This window comes from Cetorhinus maximus, chromosome 12 (genome assembly GCF_964194155.1).
Source record: "Cetorhinus maximus chromosome 12, sCetMax3.hap1.1, whole genome shotgun sequence".
NCBI classification, from domain to species: Eukaryota; Metazoa; Chordata; class Chondrichthyes; order Lamniformes; family Cetorhinidae; genus Cetorhinus; species Cetorhinus maximus.
This window is the reverse complement of record NC_135890.1, coordinates 76,336,789-76,347,442: the sequence shown is the minus strand read 5'-3', so window position 1 is coordinate 76,347,442 and position 10,654 is coordinate 76,336,789.

Below are 10,654 nucleotides of genomic sequence, written 5' to 3'. Positions count from 1 at the left end.
AATATTCAGGCTTGGGATGATAAGTGGCAAGTACCATTTGCACTACTCAAGCACCAGGCAATGGCCATTTCCAAGAGAGAATCTAACCATCATGTTATGACATTCAATGACATTACCATTGTTGAATCTCCCACTATCAACATCCTGGGGGGTTATCATTGACCAGAAACTGAACTGGACTAACCATATAAATATTGTGGCTACAAGAGCAGGTCAGAGGCTAGGAATCCTCTGGCGATTAACTCATCTCCTGACTCCCCAAAGCCTGTCTGCCATCTACAAGGCACAAGTCAGGAGTGTGACGGAATACTCTCCACTTGCCTGGATGAGTGCAGCTCCAGCAACACTCAAGAAACTTGACACCATCTAGGACAAAGCAGCCCACTTGATTGGCACCCCTCCCACAAATATTCACTCCCTCCACCGCTAACGCGCAGTGGCAGCAATGTGTATCTACAAAATGCACTGCAGGAACCCACCAAGGCTCCTTAGCACCTTCCAAACCCACGACCACGGCCACCTAGAAGGACAAGGACAGCAGACAAATGGGAACACCACCACCTGCAAGTTCCCCTCCAAACCACACACCATCTTGACTTGGAAATATATCGCTGTTCCTTCACTGTCACTGGGTCAAAATCCTGGAACTCCCTTCCCAACAGCACTGTGGGTGTACTTACACCACAGGGACTGCAGCGGTTCAAGAAGGTGGCTCACCACCATCTTCTCAAGAGTAATTAGGGATGGGCAATAAATGCTGGCCTCGCCAGCAATGCCCACATCCTGTGAATGAACTTAAAAAAAGATTAAAGCCATTATCTTCAGTTCCTTCCACAAACTGCATTCCCTGGCCACTGACTCCATCCTTCTCTCTGGTAACTGTTTGAGACTGAACCAAACTGTTCGCAACCTTGACCTTGTGATCACATATTTATGTCATCACGAAGACCGCCTGTTTCTACCTCCATAACTCCTCCCCTACCTCAGCGCATCTGCTACTGAAACCCTCAGCCACGCCTTTGTTACCTCTTGGCTTGACAATTCCAAGGCATTTTATGAGCTCTGTAAACTTGAGGCCATCTAAAACTCCGCTGTCATGAATTCACTCACGCAAATCTAGTTCACCCATCACCCCTGTGCTCACTAACTTACATTGGTTCCCAGGTAAGCAACACCTTGATTTTAAAATTCTCATCCTTGTTTACAAATCCCTCCCTGACCTCACCCCTCCCTATCTCTATAATCTTCTCCAGCCCTACAACCCTGAGATATCTGTGCTCCTCCAATTCTGGCCTCTACAGCAAACCCAGCTTTCATTGTTCCACTATTGGTGGCCATGCCTTCAGCTGCGAAGACCCTAATCTCTAGGACTCCCTCCCTAAACTTCTCCACCTCTCATCCTCCTTTAAGGCAATCCTTAAAACCTACCTCTTTAGCCAAGATTTTGGTAATTTTGCTCATTGTCAAATTTTGCTTGATAATGCTTCTGTTAAGTGTCTTAGGATGTTTATTATAGTTAAATAGTACATTTAACATAAGTTGTTGTTGCTGTTTTTACAGAATTGGTTCTGGACTGAACTAGAGGCATTTCCCTATTTAACACCATAAATACTTCACCACCTCATTGTCATGTCCCTCTTTTGGCCATTCTGATATAGTGGAATGCTATTTTTTTATGTGTGCACCCAATATTTTTGTCCTAGCTAATAATCCGTTTTAATTTAAATCCAAGTAATAATTCCAATTTTTTTCTTCCCTCAAATCCTATCTTCAAAATAATATCACCACTGATAAAGATCTGGCTTCTTACAATGATTGCTACATCACCTTGAAGCTTAATTATATGTTTGTCTCAAAGATTATAGGTAAGACAGTTACACATTTGCAGCTTGTCCAATAGCTTGCAGAATTCATTATTACCATTTTGTTGGTAAAGAAAAAATTCAACACCGTTTGAACTGAATTCTACTTATATCCACTGCTACATCGGTAGGATCTATCCCCTACAGCTCAAAATCATGAGGCGGCTGAACAGAGTAGATAGGGAGAAGTGATTTGCAAAAGAAGCAAGTGTGACATGAGAAAAAACTTTTTCACAAAATGAGTGGTTCGGGTCTGGAATGCGCTGCCTGGAAGTGTGGTGGAGGCAGGCTCAATCAAGGCATTCAAGAGGGCATTAGATGATTATTTGAATAGAAACAGTGCGCGGGGTAGGGGGAAAAGGCAGGGCAATGTCGCTAGGTCATAATGCTCATTTGGAGAGCTGGTGCAGACATGATGGGCTGAATGGCCTCCTGTGCTGTTAAGATTCTGTGATACGGTGATTTTCATCAATGTTAATAGCTATGTAACAATACTTTCAGTTTGGAGGCATTAGCTGTGGCTCAGTTTGTAGCGCTCTAAGTCACAAGGTTCTGGGTTCAAGTCTCACTCCAAAAACTTGGGCACAAAATCTAGGCTGACACTTCAATGCAGTACTGAAGGAGTGCTGCATGGTTGGCGGCATTGTCTTTCAGAAGCAATATTAAACCAAGGCCCTTTCTGTTTTGTAAGGCATATATAAAAGATCCCATTGTAATATTTTGAAGATCGGGGAAGTTATCCCTAGTGTCCTTCACAGAATCACAGAACTTTAACGGCACAGGAGGAGGCCATTCAGCCCATCGTGTCTGCACCAGCTTTCCAAATGAGCATTATGAACTAGTGCCATTGCCCAGCCTTTTCCCTTTGTTAACATTTATCCCTTAACTGACATCTCAAAAACAGATTGTCTGATCATTATCACATTGCTGTATGTGGAATCTTGCTGTGTGCAAAGTGGCTGCCATGTCGGCTACATTACAACAGTGATTGCACTTCAAAAGTATTTTGTTGTGATTTGCAGCCATCAGGATGTCCTGAGGCACTATAAAAATGCAAGTCTTTGTTTTACTTTTATACATTCCCTTCAGTTAGTCTGTGCTGAGAATGAGGAAAGTCAATTCCTGAGCAAGGACTTCTCTTTTCCTAGTCCAGTATGGCTTGGTATTGTGTGCAGGATAATCATCTGACTCACAGCTGGTAAAGTTGTTTTAAGTGGGTCGTTCTGTGTTCTAAAATAATTAGACCAAACAGCAAAAAGGTGTGTGTCCTCCAAGCCACAGTAGCAATTAACAGGTCCAGGCAGAATGTAGTCACTGGAGGTGTTCACTCCGGTTACCTGTATGCCCACGTGTCCCTGGAAAGGGACCATGCAATGTCCACTGGTATGCTGGAAGCTTTCTATGACCAGTGGACACTAGAGGGACTGCATTGCATGTTTGATACAGGTGACAAAATTATAATTTGCTACCTTTTTTATTTTAGTATTATTATAATTTGGAACTCATTGTTTTTGCCCTATTAAAATCTGGCAATTATGGCTTAAGTGGTTTAGATGGATGACTTAATCATCTTAATTGATAGGGAAAAAAATGCATTGTGTAGTATGGTTTTAGTGAGGTCAGCAGCCCCTTAGGAATAACATGGTTATGCTGTTTATCTTCGTCTTCCTGACTTTTTCACATGATCCATCACAACACTTCCATTCTGTCAACATTTGAACTTTGGCACTCATAAATTCAAAATTTAAAAAGAAAAAATCCATGCTTCTTAGATTAAGAAAATTGTTGCAATTACCATGTTCCAACTCGTGATGTCCTCCAATCACTGACCATCTTTGTGCTTTGTTAAAGCTGCTGCCTCCTTGCTTGTTGCACAACATAATGAATTAAATAAACTGTGTAGAATAACAAGATATAGAGATCAGCAATCAGTTGAAGCTTGTTCAAACTTGTGTAAAGCTAAATTTTTATTATGTTATATTTTTAAATTCTTGTTTCTGTGCTGCACTCTGTTTACAACACTGCACTTTATTTATTTTGTTAATTTTTTTGAAAGCCTTGAAATATTTTAAAGCTTTAGGAATGTTATTTTCCCATTTACTGCCTTAAACTAATATTTTGTAGCTGCCTGAATTTAGCCAAATTAAATTAAACACTATTGTTTCCTATACCAATAGGCCAGCATTTTTTTTTGCTCTGCTGGTGGACAGAACAGCTGCTCCACTGATCTTTGTCAATGCTGCCATTTCTAAGCAATCATGATCCACTGTGTTACAAATGCTCCAAATGTATTTGCATAGATGCTGATTAAATCAAATCCTGCATTGCCTCATTGAGTGAAGCAACGATCTATGCTGTGTGACATGCTAGTATTGATGAGCAGAGTGCCCATGAGTAGAAAACTGTATAGGGCAGCTGGGAACTTTGTGACAGCAAGAACACAGCTGATTCAAGCCCCAGGTTTTGCTGCAAGAGCTGCCTACATTTACTGTGGAGTTGAAACATCAATGCAGTTCCCTTAGCCAAGATTGTGGAACTAAGCTGGCAGTAAACTGCGACACAAAGTTAGAAAAGAAGATACACAGAGTTAGACCCAACAAAGTCAAGTATGGGAGACACTGTAGGGGATGCAACGTCTATTTATGATTTACCCTTAAATTAATAAGTTAAACTTTGAACTTAGGTTTTTTAAGGATATAGTACATGCGATAGTACCTACACACTTAAAAGGTCAATTTACAATTGCACCTAATAATTTGGTTGGCAGTTCGAGTGTTTCACAGTTCTGAGCTCAGTATTTTAGGACTTTACAAACCTAAGTACTCATTACAAGCAGCCAGTTTTATATATTTCTTTCATTCCCTCTGTGTATTTTATATTGTGTAAATACATGAAAATTAAAATACAAAGAATATTTAATTATTTTATCCTCTATCAATAACTTCAGGTTTCCTTACTTAACAAGCAGTTTTACTATTAGGTTAACGTTACGGACAGGAGGGGTGTCTGTTCAAACAGCACTAATTTTTCCCCTCACCACCTGTCAGTGAACAAAAAGGTATGTTGATGGTATATTTCCCAACTTCTCAGTTTATGTGTGATCCAATCCCAGTAATAACCCCACAGCAAAGTCGAGGTAGGATGAACTAAAAAAGTTGGTATATTACACACATACAAAAACCACAAAAAGGAGGGTCCACAACATCCCCCTCAGCACTCATTCAGTAAAAGGAGGGATAGAGAAAAGGTTTTACAGGACAGAGACAACAGAGAAAATAACTATTGGTTCATGTGAGTTCAAGAGTCCAGAATCTAAATCCAAAGTGTTAGAGAAATTCCCAAACCTGGTTGTGAAAATGAGTCTAGGATGCTTTTGGTGGAGGCTGTTTATTGCAGATCTTATTTCTCCACTCTAACACCCCAACTGAAAACTGGTGTTGTAAAATTCACTTTACCGATGGCGTTGACTTCAGAAAATGAAATGGGCACCAGAGTTGAATCAATTTTTGTAGGCAATGGTGCAGAACTCCCAGCAGAGTCAGGGTGGATGGGATCAAGTATCCAACCTGGCCAAAGCTCCTTCTGGGTGGCCTGTTCGTCAGATGTTGAAGCAGTAGACTGACCTGCAGCTCAGGAAGACAAGTTCAACAAGCCAGAGTCTTAGGTCATGTGACCTTACCTCTCCTCAAGGTCTTCAACAAAGATGTTTATCCAGTGTCTGGAATTCAGCTTGGTCTTCAGGACTGCTAACATCCTCACCATTATGGATTAAACAGAATGTTTGAGAGGCGATTGTCTTAGCAGACTCTCTGTCTCCGCTGGCAAGCATGGGTTATCAAATATAAATGGCCTTCGTGTAGCTCCCTTTGAAGTTGGGCTATGCAGTCCCCAAGTGGTCTGTTAGTAGCTCCTCAGAAATAATGAGATGCAACATTTCCAATGTGCGACGTGGCTTCTTTTGTTCCAGTGACTCACAGAAAATAACTCAGACAGAGGGTCAGCCATCTTAACAGTCATTGTCAGCCTAAAGGTCCAGTTTAAAATTAAGAAATAGCCATAAGGATATATTTTTATAAAAATATACAGTGTGAGGTTCTGTTCCATCACAGTTAACAAGTATAATTCCTTTACTTCATTATCTTTCATTCTTATTCTATGTATTTACTAATTTATAAAGTGGACCTTTAATTATAAACCTGTCTTTTTTTCTGTATCATCAGCTTGGGCTGATCATTGGCAAGTAACATTCGCGCCACCCAAGTGGCAAGTAATGACCATCTCCAAAAGGAGAGAATCTTGCCATCTCCCCTTGACATTCAACGGCATTACCAGTGCTGATTCACCCACTATCAACATATTGGGGTTACCATTGATCAGAAACTGGACTGGACCAACCATATAAATACTGTGGCTACAAGAGCAGGGCAGAGACTGGGAATTCTGTAACTCATCTCCTGACTCCCCAAAGCCTATCCATCTACCAGGCAAAGTCAGGAGTGTGATTACATAATATATATAATATATAATACTCTCCACTTGCCTGAATGAGTGCAGCTCCAACAACACTCAAAAAGCTCAGTACCATCCAGAACAAAGCAGCCTGCTTGATTGGCACCCCATCCACCACCTCCAACATCCACTTCCTCCACTACTGACACACAGTGACAGCAATATGTACCATCTACAAGATGTATTGCAACAATTCACCAAGCCTCCTTAGACAGCACCTTCAAAACCCACGACTTTTACCACCTAGAAGGACAAAGGCAGCAGATGCATGGGAACACCACCACCTGCATGTTCCCCTCCAAGCCACACACCATCCTGACTTGGAATTATATCACCATTCTTTCACAGTCGCTGGGTCAAAATCCTGGAACTCCCTTCCTAACAGCACTGTGAGTATTACATACACCACATCAACTGCAGCAGTTCAAGAAGACGACTAACAACCACCTTCTCAAGGTCAATGAGGGATGGGCAATAAAAATGCTGGTCTCGCGTGCGATGTCCATGTCCCATGAAAGAATTTTTTTAAAAGTACTAATTAAAAGGAACGGTATGTGCTCAGATAATTTCCTTTGCAGGTTAACTGTTTTCCAACGCTTAATGATTAAAGTTCTCTGAAACTTAGGAATCATTATCCAAAGGCACATATTTAACAGGATCAGCCCAAAAACCCAGTGATACTTTAAACTTTATACCTCCCCGCTTAATAGGCTAAGAGTGAAAGTTAACATATCTGCAACAGTAAGAGAAATCCAACTGCAGGACAACATTAGTCGACTTCAGGACAGTCACATTAACCTTTTTTCTGCACCGTTTCCCCTTTCCTGAGTTTTAGGGTTGCCAATTGTGATTAAACATATTCCTGGAATTTTCATCACATGACTTGCCCTAGTGGGTGAATCAGCTCTAGCCGTTAAGTGACCAACTCATCCATCCTTGTGATGCACTGCCTTCCTAGGCCAATTGGAAAGCAAAAAGACTCATTAACCAATTGGATGATGCTTTAATGGCAGCCAGACAGCCTTTTATTTACCCCATTTTCAATATTTTTATACCTGGTAAAGAGAAATGTTCAAAGAAAATGACAAAGAAAAGCAATCTTTTTAATGTCCTGATGATTTTTCTCCAGGGTTGCACACTGCAGTGTCCTGGAGATTGATCTTCAATCCCTGGCCAACCCTGGAGTATTAGCAACCCTACAGAGTTTACAATTTCTAAAGACAACTTTAAATATGAGTTCATCAGCATCATATATCTTTTTAAATTTATTCTATCACACATCTCTATAAATTAGTTTTACATAGTATACCAAAATGTTCTCTATCTCTTAGGCAATCCCTCGACCGAGGATGACTTGCTTCCACTGCGGTTCTATGGGTTCTGTGATAACTGATAAGTCCAATGTGCAATCTGCAGACTCTGTCACTTGCCGGGCAGGTGATGCCGAAAGGATTGGGTAGATGAGTTGTTTGCAGGTGTGTGTGCTCTCTCCAATATCTCAACTTCACCTCTGCATGTTCCTGATAAAGTCTCTCGATTGTGTGTTGCCTTCCCGAGAGATTTCTCCATTTTGGTTGGTCAGAGGCCAGGGACTCCCATAAGTTGGTGGGGATGTTTGGTCTCTTCAGGAATGCTTTGAGGAGATCCCTGAAGCATTTCTGCTGTCCTCTCGGGAGTCTCCTGCTGTGACCGAGCTCTGATTAGAGGTGTTGCTTCAGGAGTCTGATGTCAGGCATATGAATCATGTATCCTGCCCAGCAGACCTAGTTTTGCATGATTAGCACCTCAATGCTAGGCACGTTGACTTGGGGGAAGACACTGCTGTTGGGCTGCCTTCCTTGCCACTGGATTTGTAAGATCTTTTGAAGGCACCACTTGAGGTACTTCTCCAGTGCTTTGAGGTGCCTGCTGTAGGTTGTTGAAGTCTCCAAAGCATATAGGAGCCCAGGGATCACTGCTACCTGGTAAAGCATGAACGTGGTCTCAGGTTTCAGATGCTGGCATTCAAATATTCTATTCCTCAGTGGGCTGAATGCTGAGCTGGCACGTTTGAGGCGATGATGAATTTTGTCATCTATGACTGCCTTCATCAAGAGGAGGCTTCCAAGATGGAAAATGGCCCACAATGTCCAGGATCTCACCGCAAGGATCCTGGAGCAGAGGTCGCCTCCTCCCAGTGTCTGAACAGTTCCTTCCAGAGTTGCAGTGCAGTTTTCACCCATCAAGAGGAACCATAGACATAACCTTCACTGTGCGCACCAAGAAAAATACAAAGAACAGCACCAACCACTAGATGGCTTTTTTTGACCTCACAAAAGCCCTTGACTCTCTCGGCCATGAAGGCTTGAACTTTGTCACCTTCCTCTGCCTATTCCATGATGACTTGCAAGCCTTGATCCTCACTAGCAGAAGCACCACAGAACCTATCTCAGACTGGGGAAAAATGAGGTTGTGTCATCAGCCCAACCCTCCTCCACCTTCCTCAGTGCATTACTGCATCTCCTCCAAAAACCCACAGGTGTAGAGATAATTTACAGAACCGATAGGAAACTGTTCAATCTATCCTGCCTTCATTCTGAAACCCAAACCACCCCCACTTCACCCAGTATGCAGATGATGCTTGTGCGCATACGCTCACTCAGAAGCTGAGCTCTAGGTCATTGTCAACACCTTCTCCAAAGCATGAGAGGGCTTTCACTAAATACCCAGAAAACTAAGGTCCTCTTCCAACCAGCTCCCACAGCACAACACCTCCCCCCATCAAAATATTATACCTTGGATAGTAAACAAGGTTCAAAGCCTATTTATCCCACATGCTTCCATATATCAAAAAGTAATTGTTGTAGAGTGTTGTTTATCATTCGGTAGGTCCTAATGAAGTCTTCATAGTCTTATGTATTTATTAACTACAAGAACTATGTACAAATATACAGTAAAGGGTTCGAGCTAGGAATTATTTCCATGCTTGCTTGTGTACACCACTCTGTCCAAAGCCAGGCTGACTCCTGGGTGTGGGTCATGTGTTCTCTTACATGACTGTGTGGGCAATCCTGTACTCAGTCCCACATTAACCCTATATGTGTCAAACCCTTATACCACAGTAATCAGCTGAGCGGAACCTGTTTTTATATATCTGTTTATTGTATATTATTATGTTTCTTCATATTGCGTATTTTTTTAGTTTTGGGGATCACCTGAATTTGCATTTCCAATTATATGCCTTGAATGATCCTAATGTTGTGGAGTGGCCAGGCTGGAAAATACATTCTTCTCATTGTTCAGTGTGGGAAAGAACACACCCGTTTCTGAGAGAAAGGTGACTGAATTGAATTTTCAGCAAACATTAGCCCCATAATTAGCCCCAAACATCTCAAGATTCAACACTGCCAATTGGTAGGTTCAACAGGTCGCAGTATAAATTCAGGCATACTTTTTTTAAAAAAAGGCTTTTTTCAAAAAGTGAGATAAATTAGAAATGGAAGGGCGGGCTGTGTTGTACATCTCTCTCACTATGTTGTATATCTCTCTCACGCTGTGTTGTATATTTCTCCCACGTTGTGCTCTATTTCTCTCTCACGCTGTGTTGTATATCTCTCTCATGCTGTTGTATATCTCTCTCACGCTGTTGTCTCTCTCCCTCACGCTGTGTTGTATATCTCTCTCGCGCTGTGCTGTATATCTCCCTCACTGTGTTGTATATCTCCCTCGCCCTGTGCTGTATATCTCCCTCACTGTGTTGTATATCTCCCTCACTGTGTTGTATATCTCTCTCGCGCTGTGCTGTATATCTCCCTCACTGTGTTGTATATCTCCCTCACCCTGTGCTGTATATCTCCCTCACTGTGTTGTATATCTCTCTTGCCCTGTGCTGTATATCGCCCTCACTGTGTTGTATATCTCTCTCGCGCTGTGCTGTATATCTCCCTCACTGTGTTGTATATCTCTCTCGCGCTGTGCTGTATATCTCCCTCACTGTGTTGTATATCTCCCTCGCCCTGTGCTGTATATCTCCCTCACTGTGTTGTATATCTCTCTTGCCCTGTGCTGTATATCGCCCTCACTGTGTTGTATATCTCTCTCGCGCTGTGCTGTATATCTCCCTCACTGTGTTGTATATCTCTCTCGCCCTGTGCTGTATATCTCCCTCACTGTGTTGTATATCTCCCTCACTGTGTTGTATATCTCTCTCGCGCTGTGCTGTATATCTCCCTCACTGTGTTGTATATCTCCCTCGCCCTGTGCTGTATATCTCCCTCACTGTGTTGTATATCTCTCTCACCCTG